Source organism: Oncorhynchus masou, chromosome 17, assembly GCF_036934945.1.
Source record: "Oncorhynchus masou masou isolate Uvic2021 chromosome 17, UVic_Omas_1.1, whole genome shotgun sequence".
Taxonomy (NCBI): Eukaryota; Metazoa; Chordata; class Actinopteri; order Salmoniformes; family Salmonidae; genus Oncorhynchus; species Oncorhynchus masou.
In genome coordinates this window covers 6,022,416-6,046,562 of record NC_088228.1, presented here as the reverse complement: position 1 = coordinate 6,046,562, position 24,147 = coordinate 6,022,416, and the positions used below count along the sequence as shown (strand labels likewise).

The 24,147-nt window shown below is 43.9% G+C and overlaps 1 long non-coding RNA gene and 1 other non-coding gene across 2 annotated transcripts; both read right to left on the bottom strand.

The window, feature by feature from the left end:
* Positions 1–338: 338 nt before the first annotated feature.
* LOC135558121 (uncharacterized) lies at positions 339–22,244 on the bottom strand. The gene is made up of 3 exons (XR_010458304.1): positions 22,072–22,244; positions 1,168–1,219; positions 339–444 (listed from the first exon to the last, which is right to left on the bottom strand). It is a non-coding gene; the product is annotated as an uncharacterized LOC135558121 (long non-coding RNA).
* On the bottom strand, positions 3,729–3,804 carry trnaa-ugc (transfer RNA alanine (anticodon UGC)). The gene has a single exon. It is a non-coding gene; the product is annotated as a tRNA-Ala (tRNA).
* Positions 22,245–24,147: the final 1,903 nt, after the last annotated feature.

Here is a 24,147-nt window from a genome sequence, read left to right as displayed (position 1 = left end):
ATGCTGAAAAACAGACATGTGGACAAATAATAGAAGATAATGTCAATAGAAGATACTGTATGTGATGCAGACACCTGTCGGAGTGTATCTGAAACATTTAAATATAGAGGGCTATGTGTCTTACCACTTGGTTATTGCAAGGCTAACCCCCAGGGGAAATAATGACTTGGCAGAAACAAATAGCAACAGATAGTCCAGTGAAAATGGCTGTGTTAATGTGGTGTAAATCTGAATATTAGCAGCAGACATCTTAAGTTTTTTTTTATTAATGCACGTGAGACAGGTTCCATGTACAACAAGACAGGCAGAGAGGAAGAACTCAGAACAGTTCAATTACCTCTGGCTGTGGACACTTTCGCCAGCAATAAAGCTTCCGCGGCCTGTTCCTCAGACAGTGAACATCTGGCAATATCTACATATTCGACCCCTTGATCAGCTCGCTCTCTGAAAGTAAAGAAAATAGCTTATTTTTTTTTGTAGATATGAAAACAATAACTGAGATATGACCGTTCAATCTACAGCAGCAGATGTCATTTTCAGGATACGTCAATACAGCACAGAAAGCTGAACACCAGACTGGTTTTGTGGTTGTTCATTAGGTGAAATATGATTCCTGCACCATCAACACACTGCACAGACTCTCTAACTCTTCGTGACAGACATATTGTGTTTCTTTCATCCTTCTGTAAAACAAAAACGAACCGTTACACTGTCATGAAATATATCGACTATGAAACAAATATGACATGGCTCATGAGTTGCCATGAAAGAATTAATTCAACTGAAAATGGCGAGAACAGGCGTTTGTAGCTAAATGCTTTTGGTTAGCTTGAGAATAGTAAATGATTCATCATTCTACGGTATTTTTTTTTAATTTTACCTTTATTTTACTAGGCAAGTCAGTTAAGAACAAATTTGTATTTTCAATGACGGCCTAGGAACTGTGGGTTAACTACCTGTTCAGGGGCAGAACGACAGATTTGTACCTTGTCAGCTTGGGGACTTGAACTTGCAACCTTTTGGTTACTAGTCCAACGCTCTAACCACTAGGCTACCCTGCCGCCCCATGTATGTAATATAGTAGAATGTAATGAACCGACACTGAATCGTAGGAGCTAACTACTAGCCATGTAAAAGTTGGACAGAAGAACGCCTAGTGCTGCTTACCTGAGATGCCATCATCACACAGTCCTTCTTCGTAGGTGTCCGCTATGACTTCCTTTGTGTCGGAAAAAAGTTGCTTTCAGAATAATTATTTTTGATTGAAAATAAAATAAGTCTTGCTCTCGACAAAAAGACACAAATGTACCTCCAAGGCATATAACAATTTGCCCGTGAATAACCACACCTTCATACAAACGTGCAGAATTCTTGACGCACAACCGAAGATGCTGCCATATCCTGCCAGCACGCCCACAAGTGAGCCACTCAGGCGCAGAATGATGACGCATGGAAGAGGGAAAGGAATGAGATGGCAACAACAACAACAATTTGTTGGAAGTTGGGGAGGGGGGCTAATAACTGAACAATAGACTATTCAATGTTTACTAAAGAATGGTCTAAAAGCCGAGCTAGGTGTGAACCCCCCCTTCCCTCCTATCACAGACCAGATTTGCCCTAACGACCAAGGGGTAGCTTGCTACTCAATGTAATAAAGTAATGACTTTTCAAATAAGTGACCTTACACGTTATGTTGGCTGACAATTTGTTAGCTATGCTATCCTCACGAACCACATAGCATATCATTACAGCTGCATGTACCGGTATGTTAGCTAGCTACCAAACTTTAGTAGATATACATCAAACTTGCCAGTATGTTTACTATAGGCTATCTAACTACACAACGGTTGTTGACTTGATTATTCCCATCATTCTTAGCTTAGCTAAATGGTATAGTCATTGTGCGTTCTCAATGGACATTCGGGTGCTTTCGTAAATTCGCTCTGGCTATCAACACCGATTTCAGAGCAATCTCATCACGTTGTACAGCGCCATATTTTCTGTTCCATCTTAATGGAAACCCTGAGGGTTTTTCATTTTTCACACCTTATGATTCGTCATTAATTAAGCAAGTGCCAGTCAAAAGTTTGGACACACCTACTCATACCAGGACTTTGAAATAACACCGGTGTCCCGCATGTCCCGCAATCTGTAGTACAGACATGGCATGCTCTCTCTTATGTAAGGAATTAGGCACTTTCCCATGTTTACAACAGTACGTATTGTAGACTGCACAGTAGCCTAATAAACAAATAAACACATTTGGTTAATAAAATAATGATTAAAAAAATTATCTTTAAAATTGCAGATGTTGATTTAATGATATATCCATAACGAATTACTGTTTGAATAAATATCACTGATTTACAGAAATATTGAAACAAAGTTGTCTAATGAATGCAAACAATTTAGAATCCTCCAATCCAGTAGCCTACTCCCGACTGTCACGTTGTACAGCGCCATATTTTCCATTCCATCCGAACGGAAACCCTGAGGGTTTCGTTTTTTTCTGAATAGAAACACCATAATATTAATCAAATGAATTAAGCCAAATTTCTTAAAATCAATCCCATATTCAATGTTATTACAAAAAAAGGTTTTAATTTCTCTGGTTATGCCAATACAAAATACTTTCAAATGCTTCTCAACAATGCCCTCTGGTGGTCACTAGCAAAAACTTGCAGTAACAGAAAAAATGGCTGACAATTTAATGACGTGCCACAGAATTCTGCGGCAGCACGCAAGGTGTGCCGCAATACCGCAGAACCACTGTATATCCAGTATCAGATATGGGAATCAAAGTCTCTATGTGACCAGGCACAGTAAAATAATTTGGTTGCAAAAGTTACTGGCCTACCCTATACAATTGAAGCAGAATGGCATAATTGCTGTGGTTTACTATTGTGACGCATAATTCCCATGCTAACTTCAAAATGTCCAGTCAATGAAAATTATGGGAAATGTTTTTATTTTACAGTTTCAAAATTGGCCTATAAATGCACACATCATATCCATTGTGACAGCACTGTTACCCATAGCAACCATCGTATTCCAAAAACCGCCCTCAGATATCCTCTCAACACCGGCTATGAGGGCATTATCACTTTTATACAACGGGTTACCATCGTATTCCAAAAACCGCCCTGAGATATCCTCTAAACACCAGCTATGAGGGCATTATCACTTTTATACAACGGGGTACCATCGCATTCCAAAAACCGCCCTCAGATATCCTCTCAACACCGGCTATGAGGGCATTATCACTTTTATACAATGGGTTACCATACCTGTGTTTCCTGTTTCTCTGTACCAGTGTATTTATTCCTGTGTTTCCTGTCTCTCTGGGCCAGTGTATTTATCCCTGTGTTTCCTGTCTCTCTGTACCAGTGTATTTTCCCTGTGTTTCCTGTCTCTCTGTACCAGTGTATTTATCCCTGTGTTTCCTGTCTCTCTGTGCCAGTGTATTTATCCCTGTGTTTCCTGTCTCCCTGGGCCAGTGTATTTATCCCTGTGTTTCCTGTCTCTCTGGGCCAGTGTATTTATTCCTGTGTTTCCTGTCTCTCTGTACCAGTGTATTTATTCCTGTGTTTCCTGTCTCTCTGGGCCAGTGTATTTATCCCTGTGTTTCCTGTCTCTCTGGGCCAGTGTATTTAATATATCCCATTTAGCAGACGCTTTTGTCCAAAGCGACTTACAAGTCGGCTGGGGCCACTACTTTTACATATGGGTGGTCCCAGCGGGAATCGAACCCACGACGCTTGGCGTTGCAAGCGCCATGCTCTACCGACTGAGCCACGCAGGACCCTGCGTGTATTTATCCCTGTGTTTCCTGTCTCTCTGTGCCAGTGTATTTATCCCTGTGTTTCCTGTCTCTCTGTACCAGTGTATTTATCCCTGTGTTTCCTGTCTCTCTGGGCCAGTGTATTTATCCCTGTGTTTCCTGTCTCTCTGGGCCAGTGTATTTATCCCTGTGTTTCCTGTCTCTCTGTACCAGTGTATTTATCCCTGTGTTTCCTGTCTCTCTGGGCCAGTGTATTTATCCCTGTGTTTCCTGTCTCTCTGTACCAGTGTATTTATCCCTGTGTTTCCTGTCTCTCTGGGCCAGTGTATTTATTCCTGTGTTTCCTGTCTCTCTGGGCCAGTGTATTTATCCCTGTGTTTCCTGTCTCTCTGGGCCAGTGTATTTATTCCTGTGTTTCCTGTCTCTCTGGGCCAGTGTATTTATCCCTGTGTTTCCTGTCTCTCTGGGCCAGTGTATTTATCCCTGTGTTTCCTGTCTCTCTGTACCAGTGTATTTATCCCTGTGTTTCCTGTCGCTCTGGGCCAGTGTATTTATCCCTGTGTTTCCTGTCTCTCTGTACCAGTGTATTTATCCCTGTGTTTCCTGTCTCTCTGTACCAGTGTATTTATCCCTGTGTTTCCTGTCTCTCTGGGCCAGTGTATTTATCCCTGTGTTTCCTGTCTCTCTGTACCAGTGTATTTACCCCTGTGTTTCCTGTCTCTCTGGGCCAGTGTATTTATTCCTGTGTTTCCCGTCTCTCTGGGCCAGTGTATTTATCCCTGTGTTTCCTGTCTCTCTGCACCAGTGTATTTATCCCTGTGTTTCCTGTCTCTCTGGGCCAGTGTATTCATCCCTGTGTTTCCTGTCTCTCTGGGCCAGTGTATTTATCCCTGTGTTTCCTGTCTCTCTGGGCCAGTGTATTTATCCCTGTGTTTCCTGTCTCTCTGTGCCAGTTTGTCTTGTATGTTCCAAGTCAACCAGTGTTTTTCTCCTGCCTTTGCTATTCTCATTTTACTAGTCCTCCCGGTTTTGAATCGTGCCTGTTTCTGGACTTTATACCCGCCTGCCTAACCATTCTGCCTGCCTTGAACTCGAGCCTGTCTGCCACTCTTTACCAACTGGCCTCTGAACTGGTTTTGATCTTTTGCCTGTCCATGACCATTCTCTTGCCTACTCCTTTTTGGATTATTTTAAACTCCAATCTGTACTCCTGAGTCTTCATCTGGGTCTCGCCTTGTGTCATGGTAACATCTAACACAATCACTTCAAACTGAAGCTGGAAAGATTGAAAACTAGCTGCACTTCGTTTCATTTTAATTTTTTTTCAATTGACATTTCTTTGTATATATCCATAAAAATGATACCAGCTGATTCATGATTTCGACTGACTGAGAAACGCTGCCTGCCAGTCTGTCTCGTCCCGACTCCTGACACCTTCATTACTATGGGACAGCTGGAGATAGAATTTGAATATTGAAACAATGTTGCAGATGATGGAGAGACAGACAGCAAGGTTTATACAAATCTACACGGTTGAAAACTAAATGTTAGTCTAAAAGAAATGTGAGATAATGTCTAGATGCTTTTTATAGTAGAGATGAGACAGTGGATTGGGCTGATGAGACAGTGGATAGGGCTGATGAGACAGTGGACTGGGCTGATGAGACAGTGGATATGGCTGATGAGACAGTGGATAGGGCTGATGAGACAGTGGATTGGGCTGATGAGAGGGTGAATTGGGCTGATGAGACAGTGGATTGGGCTGATGAGACAGTGGATATGGCTGATGAGACAGTGGATTGGGCTGATGAGACAGTGGATTGGGCTGATGAGACAGTGGATTGGGCTGATGAGACAGTGGATATGGCTGATGAGACAGTGGATTGGGCTGATGAGACAGTGGATTGGGCTGATGAGACAGTGGATATGGCTGATGAGACAGTGGATATGGCTGATGAGACAGTGGATAGGGCTGATGAGACAGTGGATAGGGCTGATGAGACAGTGGATAGGGCTGATGAGACAGTGGATTGGGCTGATGAGACAGTGGATTGGGCTGATGAGACAGTGGATAGGGCTGATGAGACAGTGGATATGGCTGATGAGACAGTGGATAGGGCTGATGAGACAGTGGATTGGGCTGATGAGACAGTGGATAGGGCTGATGAGACAGTGGATTGGGCTGATGAGAGAGTGGATTGGGCTGATGAGACAGTGGACTGGGCTGATGAGACAGTGGATTGGGCTGATGAGACAGTGGATTGGGCTGATGAGACAGTGGATATGGCTGATGAGACAGTGGATTGGGCTGATGAGACAGTGGATTGGGCTGATGAGACCGTGGATTGGGCTGATGAGACAGTGGATTGGGCTGATGAGACAGTGGATTGGGCTGATGAGACAGTGGATTGGGCTGATGAGACAGTGGATTGGGCTGATGAGACAGTGGATTGGGCTGATGAGACAGTGGATTGGGCTGATGAGACAGTGGATATGTCTGATGAGACAGTGGATATGGCTGATGAGACAGTGGATATGGCTGATGAGACAGTGGATTGGGCTGATGAGACAGTGGATTGGGCTGATGAGAGTGGATTGGGCTGATGAGACAGTGGATTGGGCTGATGAGACAGTGGATTGGGCTGATGAGACAGTGGATTGGGCTGATGAGACAGTGGATTGGGCTGATGAGACAGTGGGTAGGGCTGATGAGACAGTGGACTGCGCAGTCAGACGGAACCGAGTAAATAGGCATTTCAACGCCATAGTCGGTGGTAACACGTGAAATAGACACCGGCTGGAATGAGGCTTTAACCAATCAGCATTCAGGATTAGAACCACCCGTTGTATAAAACAGGATAAAGTGCTCCTTTTGAGCAGAAAAATGAAGGAAACGAAATTGTTGGAGGAGATTCACCCGATGTTCAGTGTCTTACGGTATTATAATTTAGATACTGTATCTGTCGACTGCTAGCGCTAGCCAGCCTAGGTATAAACCCACTGCCAGCTGTTTGAGAGATTTCCTAAAACCCATATGGTTCATTTTAATAGCACTGTACAATTTGGGGATTTCATTCATGACCAATAGTGCTCTTGCTTCCTATCTATTAATAGATGTAGCTACTTTGAAAGGAAATGTAATAGCCAGACCCAAAATCCTCGAGGTTATACTACATATTGAGGGCAGTAGGAAAACACTTCATGAACAACATCAAAGAATCGGAAGGCCTGACCTTTGATAAACCTCCAGATTTGGTGTTTCTAGTTTCTGTCCAGAGAACTTACTTAGGTTATATTTCAAAGACATAACTAAAGACATAACTAACTGATTATATTTTTTCAGCATTATCATCATAATGCTTTGTTCAATGTTGAGATTGAGATAAGTGTATTCTAATTCAGAGGTCAGCGTTTCAGAGTTTCAGAGTAACTTTTATTTATTCAGGGAAACCCAATTGAGACCAGTGTCTACAATGGTGCCCTGAGGACAAAAAGAAACCCATCAATACAACAACAACAACAACCAAAATGATAAAAGCTACAAGACAGCTATGACATCATAACATCAATTTTTTTTTTACAGTTTAAGTTCTAATCATCGACTGAAACAATTGCTTCAGTGAACTCATTTAACAACATAGTTATAAACTGCCCTATCGGCAGCAGGGAATCCGGGTGGAATTTGTTTTGTAATGTATTCCATTACTGTGGTGCATTAAAACCAAGGGTGGATTTACCAAACTATGTGGAGACAAACGGGACCTCAAGAGTTAACTAACTCTGCAAACGGGTTTGGTCTCATATAAATGGGGTATGTTGGAAGCTTTGTGTAGCAGAGCTTTGTGAACAAGACGTGAGTAATGAGGTATAGCCTACTTTCTGATACAGAATTCAGTGACGAGTATTAAAACGGTCACCTCTAAAGTGGAGGCCGCTATGGCAGACGGCATCCAAAGGTTTAAGAGTAATACTGACTAGTGTGGCAGACGGCATCCAAAGGTTTAAGAGTAGTACTGACTAGTGTGACAGACGGCATCCAAAGGTTTAAGAGTAATACTGACTAGTGTGGCAGACGGCATCCAAAGGTTTAAGAGTAGTACTGACTAGTGTGGCAGACGGCATCCAAAGGTTTAAGAGTAGTACTGACTAGTGTGGCAGACGGCATCCAAAGGTTTAAGAGTAGTACTGACTAGTGTGGCAGACGGCATCCAAAGGTTTAAGAGTAATACTGACTAGTGTGGCAGACGGCATCCAAAGGTTTAAGAGTAGTACTGACTAGTGTGGCAGACGGCATCCAAAGGTTTAAGAGTAATACTGACTAGTGTGGCAGACGGCATCCAAAGGTTTAAGAGTAGTACTGACTAGTGTGGCAGACGGCATCCAAAGGTTTAAGAGTAATACTGACTAGTGTGGCAGACGGCATCCAAAGGTTTAAGAGTAGTACTGACTAGTGTGGCAGACGGCATCCAAAGGTTTAAGAGTAGTACTGACTAGTGTGGCAGACGGCATCCAAAGGTTTAAGAGTAGTACTGACTAGTGTGGCAGACGGCATCCAAAGGTTTAAGAGTAGTACTGACTAGTGTGGCAGATGGCATCCAAAGGTTTAAGAGTAGTACTGACTAGTGTGGCAGACGGCATCCAAAGGTTTAAGAGTAGTACTGACTAGTGTGAAAGACGGCATCCAAAGGTTTAAGAGTAATACTGACTAGTGTGGCAGACGGCATCCAAAGGTTTAAGAGTAGTACTGACTAGTGTGGCAGACGGCATCCAAAGGTTTAAGAGTAGTACTGACTAGTGTGGCAGACGGCATCCAAAGGTTTAAGAGTAGTACTGACTAGTGTGGCAGACGGCATCCAAAGGTTTAAGAGTAGTACTGACTAGTGTGGCAGACGGCATCCAAAGGTTTAAGAGTAGTACTGACTAGTGTGGCAGACGGCATCCAAAGGTTTAAGAGTAGTACTGACTAGTGTGGCAGACGGCATCCAAAGGTTTAAGAGTAGTACTGACTAGTGTGGCAGACGGCATCCAAAGGTTTAAGAGTAGTACTGACTAGTGTGGCAGACGGCATCCAAAGGTTTAAGAGTAGTACTGACTAGTGTGGCAGACGGCATCCAAAGGTTTAAGAGTAGTACTGACTAGTGTGGCAGACGGCATCCAAAGGTTTAAGAGTAGTACTGACTAGTGTGGCAGACGGCATCCAAAGGTTTAAGAGTAGTACTGACTAGTGTGGCAGACGGCATCCAAAGGTTTAAGAGTAGTACTGACTAGTGTGGCAGACGGCATCCAAAGGTTTAAGAGTAGTACTGACTAGTGTGGCAGACGGCATCCAAAGGTTTAAGAGTAGTACTGACTAGTGTGGCAGACGGCATCCAAAGGTTTAAGAGTAGTACTGACTAGTGTGGCAGACGGCATCCAAAGGTTTAAGAGTAGTACTGACTAGTGTGGCAGACGGCATCCAAAGGTTTAAGAGTAGTACTGACTAGTCTGGCAGACGGCATCCAAAGGTTTAAGAGTAGTACTGACTAGTGTGGCAGACGGCATCCAAAGGTTTAAGAGTAGTACTGACTAGTGTGGTGGATGGCACTAACTGGTTTGTTGAGAGTAATACTGACTAGTGTGGTGGATGGCACTAACTGGTTTGTTGAGAGTAATACTGACTAGTGTGGTGGATGGCACTAACTGGTTTGTTGAGAGTAATACTGACTAGTGTGGTGGATGGCACTAACTGGTTTGTTGAGAGTAATACTGACTAGTGTGGTGGATGGCACTAACTGGTTTGTTGAGAGTAGTACTGCGTAGTATTGTGGATGGCACTAACTGGTTTGTTGAGAGTAATACTGACTAGTGTGGTGGATGGCACTAACTGGTTTGTTGAGAGTAATACTGACTAGTGTGGTGGATGGCACTAACTGGTTTGTTGAGAGTAATACTGACTAGTGTGGTGGATGGCACTAACTGGTTTGTTGAGAGTAATACTGACTAGTGTGGTGGATGGCACTAACTGGTTTGTTGAGAGTAATACTGACTAGTGTGGTGGATGGCACTAACTGGTTTGTTGAGAGTAATACTGACTAGTGTGGTGGATGGCACTAACTGGTTTGTTGAGAGTAATACTGACTAGTGTGGTGGATGGCACTAACTGGTTTGTTGAGAGTAGTACTGCGTAGTATTGTGGATGGCACTAACTGGTTTGTTGAGAGTAATACTGACTAGTGTGGTGGATGGCACTAACTGGTTTGTTGAGAGTAATACTGACTAGTGTGGTGGATGGCACTAACTGGTTTGTTGAGAGTAGTACTGACTAGTGTGGTGGATGGCACTAACTGGTTTGTTGAGAGTAATACTGACTAGTGTGGTGGATGGCACTAACTGGTTTGTTGAGAGTAATACTGACTAGTGTGGTGGATGGCACTAACTGGTTTGTTGAGAGTAATACTGACTAGTGTGGTGGATGGCACTAACTGGTTTGTTGAGAGTAGTACTGACTAGTGTGGTGGATGGCACTAACTGGTTTGTTGAGAGTAATACTGACTAGTGTGGTGGATGGCACTAACTGGTTTGTTGAGAGTAATACTGACTAGTGTGGTGGATGGCACTAACTGGTTTGTTGAGAGTAATACTGACTAGTGTGGTGGATGGCACTAACTGGTTTGTTGAGAGTAATACTGACTAGTGTGGTGGATGGCACTAACTGGTTTGTTGAGAGTAGTACTGACTAGTGTGGCAGACGGCATCCAAAGGTTTAAGAGTAGTACTGACTAGTGTGGCAGACGGCATCCAAAGGTTTAAGAGTAATACTGACTAGTGTGGCAGACGGCATCCAAAGGTTTAAGAGTAATACTGACTAGTGTGGCAGACGGCATCCAAAGGTTTAAGAGTAATACTGACTAGTGTGGCAGACGGCATCCAAAGGTTTAAGAGTAATACTGACTAGTGTGGCAGACGGCATCCAAAGGTTTAAGAGTAATACTGACTAGTGTGGCAGACGGCATCCAAAGGTTTAAGAGTAATACTGACTAGTGTGGCAGACGGCATCCAAAGGTTTAAGAGTAATACTGACTAGTGTGGCAGACGGCATCCAAAGGTTTAAGAGTAATACTGACTAGTGTGGCAGACGGCATCCAAAGGTTTAAGAGTAATACTGACTAGTGTGGCAGACGGCATCCAAAGGTTTAAGAGTAATACTGACTAGTGTGGCAGACGGCATCCAAAGGTTTAAGAGTAATACTGACTAGTGTGGCAGACGGCATCCAAAGGTTTAAGAGTAATACTGACTAGTGTGGCAGACGGCATCCAAAGGTTTAAGAGTAATACTGACTAGTGTGGCAGACGGCATCCAAAGGTTTAAGAGTAATACTGACTAGTGCAGACGGCATCCAAAGGTTTAAGAGTAATACTGACTAGTGTGGCAGACGGCATCCAAAGGTTTAAGAGTAATACTGACTAGTGTGGCAGACGGCATCCAAAGGTTTAAGAGTAATACTGACTAGTGTGGCAGACGGCATCCAAAGGTTTAAGAGTAATACTGACTAGTGTGGCAGACGGCATCCAAAGGTTTAAGAGTAATACTGACTAGTGTGGCAGACGGCATCCAAAGGTTTAAGAGTAATACTGACTAGTGTGGCAGACGGCATCCAAAGGTTTAAGAGTAGTACTGACTAGTGTGGCAGACGGCATCCAAAGGTTTAAGAGTAATACTGACTAGTGTGGCAGACGGCATCCAAAGGTTTAAGAGTAGTACTGACTAGTGTGGCAGACGGCATCCAAAGGTTTAAGAGTAGTACTGACTAGTGTGGCAGACGGCATCCAAAGGTTTAAGAGTAGTACTGACTAGTGTGGCAGACGGCATCCAAAGGTTTAAGAGTAGTACTGACTAGTGTGGCAGACGGCATCCAAAGGTTTAAGAGTAGTACTGACTAGTGTGGCAGACGGCATCCAAAGGTTTAAGAGTAGTACTGACTAGTGTGGCAGACGGCATCCAAAGGTTTAAGAGTAGTACTGACTAGTGTGGCAGACGGCATCCAAAGGTTTAAGAGTAGTACTGACTAGTGTGGCAGACGGCATCCAAAGGTTTAAGAGTAGTACTGACTAGTGTGGCAGACGGCATCCAAAGGTTTAAGAGTAGTACTGACTAGTGTGGCAGACGGCATCCAAAGGTTTAAGAGTAGTACTGACTAGTGTGGCAGACGGCATCCAAAGGTTTAAGAGTAATACTGACTAGTGTGGCAGACGGCATCCAAAGGTTTAAGAGTAATACTGACTAGTGTGGCAGACGGCATCCAAAGGTTTAAGAGTAGTACTGACTAGTACTGCATCCAAAGGTTTAAGAGTAGTACTGTGTGGTGGACGGCATCCAAAGGTTTAAGAGTCCAAAGTACTGACTAGTTTAAGAGTGTACTGACGGACGGCATCCAAAGGTTTAAGAGTAATACTGAATAGTGTGGCAGACGGCATCCAAAGGTTTAAGAGTAGTACTGACTAGTGTGGTGGACGGCATCCAAAGGTTTAAGAGTAGTACTGACTAGTGTGGTGGACGGCATCCAAAGGTTTAAGAGTAGTACTGACTAGTGTGGTGGACGGCATCCAAAGGTTTAAGAGTAATACTGACTAGTGTGGCGGACGGCATCCAAAGGTTTAAGAGTAATACTGACTAGTGTGGCAGACGGCATCCAAAGGTTTAAGAGTAGTACTGACTAGTGTGGCAGACGGCATCCAAAGGTTTAAGAGTAGTACTGACTAGTGTGGCAGACGGCATCCAAAGGTTTAAGAGTAATACTGACTAGTGTGGCAGACGGCATCCAAAGTTTTAAGAGTAGTACTGACTAGTGTGGCAGACGGCATCCAAAGGTTTAAGAGTAGTACTGACTAGTGTGGCAGACGGCATCCAAAGGTTTAAGAGTAGTACTGACTAGTGTGGCAGACGGCATCCAAAGGTTTAAGAGTAGTACTGACTAGTGTGGCAGACGGCATCCAAAGGTTTAAGAGTAATACTGACTAGTGTGGCAGACGGCATCCAAAGGTTTAAGAGTAGTACTGACTAGTGTGGCAGACGGCATCCAAAGGTTTAAGAGTAATACTGACTAGTGTGGCAGACGGCATCCAAAGGTTTAAGAGTAGTACTGACTAGTGTGGCAGACGGCATCCAAAGGTTTAAGAGTAGTACTGACTAGTGTGGCAGACGGCATCCAAAGGTTTAAGAGTAGTACTGACTAGTGTGGTGGACGGCATCCAAAGGTTTAAGAGTAATACTGACTAGTGTGGCAGACGGCATCCAAAGGTTTAAGAGTAGTACTGACTAGTGTGGCAGACGGCATCCAAAGGTTTAAGAGTAGTACTGACTAGTGTGGCAGACGGCATCCAAAGGTTTAAGAGTAATACTGACTAGTGTGGCAGACGGCATCCAAAGGTTTAAGAGTAGTACTGACTAGTGTGGTGGATGGCATCCAAAGGTTTAAGAGTAGTACTGACTAGTGTGGCAGACGGCATCCAAAGGTTTAAGAGTAATACTGACTAGTGTGGTGGACGGCATCCAAAGGTTTAAGAGTAGTACTGACTAGTGTGGCGGACGGCATCCAAAGGTTTAAGAGTAATACTGACTAGTGTGGCAGACGGCATCCAAAGGTTTAAGAGTAGTACTGACTAGTGTGGCAGACGGCATCCAAAGGTTTAAGAGTAGTACTGACTAGTGTGGCAGACGGCATCCAAAGGTTTAAGAGTAATACTGACTAGTGTGGCAGACGGCATCCAAAGGTTTAAGAGTAATACTGACTAGTGTGGCAGACGGCATCCAAAGGTTTAAGAGTAGTACTGACTAGTGTGGCAGACGGCATCCAAAGGTTTAAGAGTAGTACTGACTAGTGTGGCAGACGGCATCCAAAGGTTTAAGAGTAATACTGACTAGTGTGGCAGACGGCATCCAAAGGTTTAAGAGTAATACTGACTAGTGTGGCAGACGGCATCCAAAGGTTTAAGAGTAGTACTGACTAGTGTGGCAGACGGCATCCAAAGGTTTAAGAGTAGTACTGACTAGTGTGGCAGACGGCATCCAAAGGTTTAAGAGTAATACTGACTAGTGTGGTGGACGGCATCCAAAGGTTTAAGAGTAGTACTGACTAGTGTGGTGGACGGCATCCAAAGGTTTAAGAGTAATACTGAATAGTGTGGCAGACGGCATCCAAAGGTTTAAGAGTAGTACTGACTAGTGTGGTGGACGGCATCCAAAGGTTTAAGAGTAGTACTGACTAGTGTGGTGGACGGCATCCAAAGGTTTAAGAGTAGTACTGACTAGTGTGGTGGACGGCATCCAAAGGTTTAAGAGTAATACTGACTAGTGTGGCGGACGGCATCCAAAGGTTTAAGAGTAATACTGACTAGTGTGGCAGACGGCATCCAAAGGTTTAAGAGTAGTACTGACTAGTGTGGCAGACGGCATCCAAAGGTTTAAGAGTAGTACTGACTAGTGTGGCAGACGGCATCCAAAGGTTTAAGAGTAGTACTGACTAGTGTGGCAGACGGCATCCAAAGGTTTAAGAGTAGTACTGACTAGTGTGGCAGACGGCATCCAAAGGTTTAAGAGTAGTACTGACTAGTGTGGCAGACGGCATCCAAAGGTTTAAGAGTAGTACTGACTAGTGTGGCAGACGGCATCCAAAGGTTTAAGAGTAATACTGACTAGTGTGGCAGACGGCATCCAAAGGTTTAAGAGTAGTACTGACTAGTGTGGCAGACGGCATCCAAAGGTTTAAGAGTAGTACTGACTAGTGTGGCAGACGGCATCCAAAGGTTTAAGAGTAGTACTGACTAGTGTGGCAGACGGCATCCAAAGGTTTAAGAGTAATACTGACTAGTGTGGCAGACGGCATCCAAAGGTTTAAGAGTAATACTGACTAGTGTGGCAGACGGCATCCAAAGGTTTAAGAGTAGTACTGACTAGTGTGGCAGACGGCATCCAAAGGTTTAAGAGTAGTACTGACTAGTGTGGTGGACGGCATCCAAAGGTTTAAGAGTAGTACTGACTAGTGTGGTGGACGGCATCCAAAGGTTTAAGAGTAATACTGAATAGTGTGGCAGACGGCATCCAAAGGTTTAAGAGTAGTACTGACTAGTGTGGTGGACGGCATCCAAAGGTTTAAGAGTAGTACTGACTAGTGTGGTGGACGGCATCCAAAGGTTTAAGAGTAGTACTGACTAGTGTGGTGGACGGCATCCAAAGGTTTAAGAGTAATACTGACTAGTGTGGCGGACGGCATCCAAAGGTTTAAGAGTAATACTGACTAGTGTGGCAGACGGCATCCAAAGGTTTAAGAGTAGTACTGACTAGTGTGGCAGACGGCATCCAAAGGTTTAAGAGTAGTACTGACTAGTGTGGCAGACGGCATCCAAAGGTTTAAGAGTAATACTGACTAGTGTGGCAGACGGCATCCAAAGTTTTAAGAGTAGTACTGACTAGTGTGGCAGACGGCATCCAAAGGTTTAAGAGTAGTACTGACTAGTGTGGCAGACGGCATCCAAAGGTTTAAGAGTAGTACTGACTAGTGTGGCAGACGGCATCCAAAGGTTTAAGAGTAGTACTGACTAGTGTGGCAGACGGCATCCAAAGGTTTAAGAGTAATACTGACTAGTGTGGCAGACGGCATCCAAAGGTTTAAGAGTAGTACTGACTAGTGTGGCAGACGGCATCCAAAGGTTTAAGAGTAATACTGACTAGTGTGGCAGACGGCATCCAAAGGTTTAAGAGTAGTACTGACTAGTGTGGCAGACGGCATCCAAAGGTTTAAGAGTAGTACTGACTAGTGTGGCAGACGGCATCCAAAGGTTTAAGAGTAGTACTGACTAGTGTGGTGGACGGCATCCAAAGGTTTAAAGTAATACTGACTAGTGTAAGCATCCAAAGGTTTAAGAGTAGTACTGACTAGTGTGGCAGACGGCATCCAAAGGTTTAAGAGTAGTACTGACTAGTGTGGCAGACGGCATCCAAAGGTTTAAGAGTAATACTGACTAGTGTGGCAGACGGCATCCAAAGGTTTAAGAGTAGTACTGACTAGTGTGGTGGATGGCATCCAAAGGTTTAAGAGTAGTACTGACTAGTGTGGCAGACGGCATCCAAAGGTTTAAGAGTAATACTGACTAGTGTGGTGGACGGCATCCAAAGGTTTAAGAGTAGTACTGACTAGTGTGGCGGACGGCATCCAAAGGTTTAAGAGTAATACTGACTAGTGTGGCAGACGGCATCCAAAGGTTTAAGAGTAGTACTGACTAGTGTGGCAGACGGCATCCAAAGGTTTAAGAGTAGTACTGACTAGTGTGGCAGACGGCATCCAAAGGTTTAAGAGTAATACTGACTAGTGTGGCAGACGGCATCCAAAGGTTTAAGAGTAATACTGACTAGTGTGGCAGACGGCATCCAAAGGTTTAAGAGTAGTACTGACTAGTGTGGCAGACGGCATCCAAAGGTTTAAGAGTAGTACTGACTAGTGTTGCAGACGGCATCCAAAGGTTTAAGAGTAATACTGACTAGTGTGGCAGACGGCATCCAAAGGTTTAAGAGTAATACTGACTAGTGTGGCAGACGGCATCCAAAGGTTTAAGAGTAGTACTGACTAGTGTGGCAGACGGCATCCAAAGGTTTAAGAGTAGTACTGACTAGTGTGGCAGACGGCATCCAAAGGTTTAAGAGTAATACTGACTAGTGTGGCAGACGGCATCCAAAGGTTTAAGAGTAGTACTGACTAGTGTGGCAGACGGCATCCAAAGGTTTAAGAGTAGTACTGACTAGTGTGGCAGACGGCATCCAAAGGTTTAAGAGTAATACTGACTAGTGTGGCAGACGGCATCCAAAGGTTTAAGAGTAATACTGACTAGTGTGGCAGACGGCATCCAAAGGTTTAAGAGTAGTACTGACTAGTGTGGCAGACGGCATCCAAAGGTTTAAGAGTAATACTGACTAGTGTGGCAGACGGCATCCAAAGGTTTAAGAGTAGTACTGACTAGTGTGGTGGATGGCACTAACTGGTTTGTTGAGAGTAGTACTGACTAGTGTGGTGGATGGCACTAACTGGTTTGTTGAGAGTAATACTGACTAGTGTGGTGGATGGCACTAACTGGTTTGTTGAGAGTAATACTGACTAGTGTGGCAGACGGCATCCAAAGGTTTAAGAGTAGTACTGACTAGTGTGGTGGATGGCACTAACTGGTTTGTTGAGAGTAGTACTGACTAGTGTGGTGGATGGCACTAACTGGTTTGTTGAGAGTAATACTGACTAGTGTGGTGGATGGCACTAACTGGTTTGTTGAGAGTAGTACTGACTAGTGTGGTGGATGGCACTAACTGGTTTGTTGAGAGTAATACTGCGTAGTATTGTGGATGGCACTAACTGGTTTGTTGAGAGTAGTACTGCGTAGTATTGTGGATGGCACTAACTGGTTTGTTGAGAGTAGTACTGAGTAGTACTGAGTAGTATTGTGGATGGCACTAACTGGTTTGTTGAGAGTAATACTGACTAGTGTGGTGGATGGCACTAACTGGTTTGTTGAGAGTAATACTGACTAGTGTGGTGGATGGCACTAACTGGTTTGTTGAGAGTAATACTGACTAGTATTGTGGATGGCACTAACTGGTTTGTTGAGAGTAATACTGACTAGTGTGGTGGATGGCACTAACTGGTTTGTTGAGAGTAATACTGACTAGTGTGGTGGATGGCACTAACTGGTTTGTTGAGAGTAGTACTGACTAGTGTGGTGGATGGCACTAACTGGTTTGTTGAGAGTAATACTGACTAGTGTGGTGGATGGCACTAACTGGTTTGTTGAGAGTAATACTGACTAGTGTGGTGGATGGCACTAACTGGTTTGTTGAGAGTAATACTGACTAGTGTGGTGGATGGCACTAACTGGTTTGTTGAGAGTAATACTGCGTAGTATTGTGGATGGCACTAACTGGTTTGTTGAGAGTAGTACTGCGTAGTATTGTGGATGGCACTAACTGGTTTGTTGAGAGTAGTACTGAGTAGTACTGAGTAGTATTGTGGATGGCACTAACTGGTTTGTTGAGAGTAGTACTGAGTAGTACTGCATAGTATTGTGGATGGCACTAACTGGTTTGTTGAGAGTAGTACTGCATAGTATTGTGGATGGCACTAACTGGTTTGTTGAGAGTAGTACTGCGTAGTATTATGGATGGCACTAACTGGTTTGTTGAGAGTAGTACTGCGTAGTATTGTGGATGGCACTAACTGGTTTGTTGAGAGTAGTACTGAGTAGTACTGCATAGTATTGTGGATGGCACTAACTGGTTTGTTGAGAGTAGTACTGCGTAGTATTGTGGATGGCACTAACTGGTTTGTTGAGAGTAGTACTGAGTAGTACTGCGTAGTATTGTGGATGGCACTAACTGGTTTGTTGAGAGTAGTACTGAGTAGAATTGAGTAGTATTGTGGATGGCTCTAACTCTAACCTCTGGCAGTCTCTATGGGGGTGCCACAGGGTTCAATTCTTGGATCGACTCTCTTCTCTGTATACATCAATGATGTCGCTCTTGCTGCTGGTGAGTCTCTGATCCACCTCTACGCAGACGACACCATTCTGTATACATCTGGCCCTTCTTTGGACACTGTGTTAACAACCCTCCAGGCAAGCTTCAATGCCATAAAACTCTCCTTCTGTGGCCTCCAATTGCTCTTAAATACAAGTAAAACTAAATGCATGCTCTTCATCCGATCGCTGCCTGCATCTGCCCGCCTGTCCAACATCACTACTCTGGACGGCTCTGACTTAGAATACGTGGACAACTACAAATACCTAGGTGTCTGGTTAGACTAAACTCTCCTTCCAGACCCACATCAAACATCTCCAATCCAAAGTTAAATATAGAATTGGCTTTTTATTTTGCAACAAAGCATCCTTCACTCATGCTGCCAAACATACCCTTGTAAAACTGACCATCCTACCAATCCTCGACTTCGGCGATGTAATTTACAAAATAGCCTCCAATACCCTACTCAACAAATTGGATGCAGTCTATCACAGTGCCATCCATTTTGTTACCAAAGCCCCATATACTACCCACCATTGCGACCTGTATGCTCTCGTTGGCTGGCCCTCGCTTCATACTCGTTGCCAAACCCACTGGCTCCATGTCATCTACAAGACCCTGCTAGGTAAAGTCCCCCCTTATCTCAGCTCACTGTTCACCATAGCAGCACCCACCTGTAGCACGCGCTCCAGCAGGTATATCAATCTGGTCAACCCCAAAACCAATTATTTCTTTGGCCGTCTCTCCTTCCAGTTCTCTGCTGCCGATGACTGGAACGAACAACAAAAATCTCTGAAACTTGAAACACTTATCTCCCTCACTAGCTTTAAGCACCAGCTGTCAGAGCAGCTCACAGATTACTGCATCTGTACATAGCCCATCTATAATTCAGCCCGAACAACTACATCTTTCCCTACTTTATTTATTTAATTTTATTTATTTATTTATTTTGCTCCTTTGCTCCCCATTATTTTTATTTCTACTTTGCATATTCTTCCACTGCAAATGTACCATTCCAGTGTTTTACTTGCTATATTGTATTTACTTTGCCACGATGGCTTTTTTTGCCTTTACCTCCCTTATCTCACCTCATCTGCTCACAACGTATATAGACTTGTTTCTACTGTATTATTGACTGTATGTTTGTTTTACTCCATGTGTAACTCTGTGTCGTTGTGTCAAACTGCTTTGCTTTATCTTGGCCAGGTCGCAATTGTAAATGAGAACTTGTTCTCAACTTGCCTACTTGGTTAAATAAAGGTGAACTAAAATAAATTTAAAAAACTGCTTTGTTGTGAGTAATATTGAGTAGTACTGAGTAGTATGGTAGATGGCACTAACTGGTTTGTTTAATATAGAGTGTAACATTTTTCTTTTGATACTTAAGTACATTTATACACAGATATGTTTGTAGTGTCCTTAGTTGACTCTAAAATGTTGTATTCTAATACCCATTAGAAGATAATCAAGTTATTAACGTGTTTGATAAGAATACAGATTTTCTCAAGGGGCCCTATTTCTATTTCATGGGACCCCACATGGGGTCCTGACCCCAAGTTTGGGAACCACTGAGTTACTGTCTGGTTAAAAACTCCATGAGCACTCAATCAACGTTCAAAAATAAGGACTTCCCAGAGTGTCTTGTTTGTGACCACAACTATGGCACGCCAAGCAATGTGCATAAATTGCAACAACTTTTGCCCAATCCTAATTCTAAACCAAACCCCAGACCCTACCCCCTAATCACTATTGGGATCTGTGATAGGGGATAGGTAGGTACCAATTGTCACACGTGCATAGGTTCCAGTGTCCTATTTGGGGGGAATTAACATGTAGAATTTTAAATATATGACGTTTTAACAAAGAGGACTAGCTTTAGAGTTACCCACTTTATAGAATATGGCTTGTGAAGACTAAACCCATAATAAAGCTCATAATAGAGGTGTATTGCAGATACACGTGATATTTTATGCTCTCCCTGGTTCCAATGGTCTTATACCGTGCAAAAGGGAGGCCTGTACACCCACCAACCATTGTGTACACCAATAAACAAGGTTATGGAAGCATTTCACTTGTTAGTCTACGCCTGTTGTTTACCAAGCATGTTGCCAAATAAAATTCGATTTTGATTTTTACGTCAGGTAAATGGGAAATATTGAAACCAGACCACTCGTTTTTTTCCATAGTGGGTCAAAGCATCAAAAATGTTTTACTTTTTTGATGCACTGTCCAGGGATGCCTTATACATTTAGCTGACATTTCAAAGACCTGAAACTAAAAGTCTCAATACTGTCAGGACCCGGTTACGAACCTGGGTCTCCGGAGTGAGAAACAGTCACTTAACCAACTGAGCCACGAATAGTCAGCAGAACACAGAAGATGAGGCAGACACAGCAGTACTTAAGACGGTGTATTTAATAAAGTAAAAAGGAGAAGTCCTTCAATACAAAAATGGCAAATCCAAAAGGTGGTAGGAATAGCACAAAAAAGCCTCAAGAGATACTCAAAAACAAAAACAGAATTCCACAAGAGCATCCACCGGAATCGACAAGAATACACAGAACACTAGGGCTGGGTTAACATACAAACACAGAGCACAGAACTGAGGGAAACTAAGGGTTTAAATACAATCAGGGGAAACGAGGCACAGGTGCAAATAATAATGGGGAACAAGGGAAAAACATAAGGTCAAAAAGCACAATGGGGGCATTTAGCCTCTGCCTTTAGCCTCTGCCTTTAGCCTCTGCCTTTAGCCTCTGCCTTTAGCCTCTGCCTTTAGCATCAGCCTTTAGCCTCTGCCTTTAGCCTCTGCCTTTAGCCTCTGCCTTTAGCCTCTGCCTTTAGCATCTGCCTTTAGGCTCTGTCTTTAGCCTCTGCCTTTAGCCTCTGCCTTTAGCCTCTGCCTTTAGCATCTGCCTTTAGCCTCTGCCTTTAGCCTCTGCCTTTAGCATCTGCCTTTTGCCTCTGCCTTTAGCATCAGCCTTTAGCCTCTGCCTTTAGCATCTGCCTTTAGCCTCTGTCTTTAGCCTCTGTCTTTAGCCTCTGCCTTTAGCCTCTGCCTTTAGCATCTGCATTTAGCCTCTGCCTTTAGCATCTGCCTTTAGTCTGCCTTTAGCCTCTGTCTTTAGCCTCTGCCTTTAGCCTCTGGGCTGGAGAGCTCAGCTACAAGCCATGTAGAGACAGATTTATGAGGTCATTAAATGCGCTTTTCTCCATTCTTCCTTCTCCTCTCCTCTCCCCCCCTGTTCATTTCTCCCCCTCCACAGGTAGAGCATCGGAGAGGAAAACTGAGACATATTCCCATGGAGAGGCACTAAGTCATCCTGGACATACAGTTCTACGACTAGAACAGCAATACTATCAACTTTGAATGCAGATGTTATGTCTAATACACTGTAATAGACTATTGAAAATGTTTGTATAATGTGAAATGATGCTTGTGTTATAACATATTTTTTTGTATACTTGTTTAATTCTGTTTATACTGTAAACATATACCTAGCAACCTCATCCTCTCTTGGCTTAACAGCTCCCCCTTTGAATCAACTGTTGTTTTTCTCGGAGGAGAAACTATACACTACCTATCCTTTCATCTATAAAATGTCTTGCAGGTTTTGATCACTTTACACATGTTTTTTTATGTTGTGGGGGGGGGGGGTTACACCCCTGTTGAAGTCACAAAATCAAATCAAATCAAAGTTTATTTGTCACGTGCGCTGAATACAACAGGTGTAGACCTTACAGTGAAATGCTTACTTACAGGCTATAACCAATATCCATGTTGTCATTCAGCCACGATTCCATGAAGCATAGGATATTACAGTTTTTGATGTCCCTTTGGTAGGATATTCGTGATCGTACCTCGTCTAGTTTATTGTCCAATGATTGTACGTTGGCTAGTAATATTGACGGTAATGGCAGCTTTCCTAGTTGTCTTCTGCGGGTCCGGACGAGGCATCCGGCTCTTCTTCCTCTGCGTCGTTTCCTTTTGCGAAAAATTGGGTTGTCTACCCTGTGGGGTGTTTGGAGAATATCGCGTGAGTCCTGCTTGTTGTTGTTGTTGTTGAAGAAACCTTTGTCTAATCCGAGGTGAGTGATCGCTGTCCTGATATCCAGAAGCTCTTTTCTTCCGTAAGATACGGTTGCAGAAACATTATGTACAAAATAATTTACAAATATCGCGAAAAGAAACACAGATAATAGCACAATTGGTTAGGAGACCTCCGGCGCCTGACGATTTTGGGGGAAGTGGGTTGCACCCCTGTTGATGTCACTAGCCTGACCGTCACTAGCCTGACGATTTTGGGGGAAGTGGGTTGCACCCCTGTTGACGTCACTAGCCTGACGAATTTGGGGAAGTGGGTTGTTGACGTCACTAGCCTGACGATTTTGGGGGAGGGGGGTTGCACCCCTGTTGACGTCACTAGCCTGACGAATTGTTTGGTCACAGCCTAATTTGGGGATGAATTTGGGGGAGGGGGGTTGGTTGACGTCACTAGCCTGGGGAATTTGGGGGAGGGGTTGCACCCCTGTTGACGTCACTAGCCTGATGAATTTGGGGGAGGGGGGTTGCACCCCTGTTGACGTCACTAGCCTGATGAATTTGGGGGAGGGGGGTTGCACCCCTGTTGACGTCACTAGCCTGATGAATTTGGGGGAGGGGGGTTGCACCCCTGTTGACGTCACTAGCCTGATGAATTTGGGGGAGGGGGTTGGGACGTCACTAGCCTGATGAATTTGGGGGAGGGGGGTTGCACCCCTGTTGACGTCACTAGCCTGATGAATTTGGGGGAGGGGGGTTGCACCCCTGTTGACGTCACTAGCCTGATGATTTTGGAGGAGGGGGGTTGCACCCCTGTTGACGTCACTAGCCTGATGATTTTGGAGGTGGGGGGGTGGATTGCACCCCTGTTGACGTCACTAGCCTGATGATTTTGGGGGGGGGGGGATTGCACCCCTGTAGACGTCACTAGCCTGAGATGACCTTAGAAAATAAAGTCAAAGTGTCGAGGAATACAACGGAAGAGAGCAGCTGACCAAAATCAATTGAGATTCTACCATAGTTTGTGCAAGAAAATGGACTTTGAGTTTGTTGCACAACTCTTGAGAGGACAAGGAAGGACAGAGCATGCATCTGTTAAGGAAGTTAGTTACCCAATGCATCTTAAAACAGCTCAAGCCCTTAAGTCTCCTTGTGTGTTTATGTTATTGACACAGGAAACAGTTGGACCGAATACCGCAACACATGGGATGGGAGACACCCGGGAAAAAGGCCGTTAAAACAATATTATAATTTAATCGTTTTTTTTATTAAATAGAAACTTGAACCTGCTTTATAAAAGCACCTGAGTGACTTTGCAGGTCAGACATCTGTGAAGAGAGAGCGCCTAATCATTTCTGTCAGCCGATGAAACTTCCTATAAGGATTTCCTTTGGTCTCAGCACTCCCACCCATAGCACTTCATTCAGAGTTGCACGCCGTTTGCAAGTGTTTTTCCGTGGACTTTGTGTGCGGTTGTCAAAAAACACTTTTTTTCACTCTCCATTTCTCACTTATTTTTTGGGGACATAGAGCAGGATGCACAGTAGGTGACCATCACAGTGACTTATAGACTAATTGATTGTCCTTTATAGCTCGAATCCTTACTTTCTGGATCCATTTTTTGACTTATAAATTCAATATATATATACCCATTGATTCTTGCAGAATATGACTTATAAACGCCTCGTGAGCTTAGTTCAACCGCCGTTCCCTACTAAAACCAAAATACAAGCTTGTTTTACTCCAACGTTTGTAAATGTAAAACCACTTCCTCCCTGGTGCAAACTCGGGACC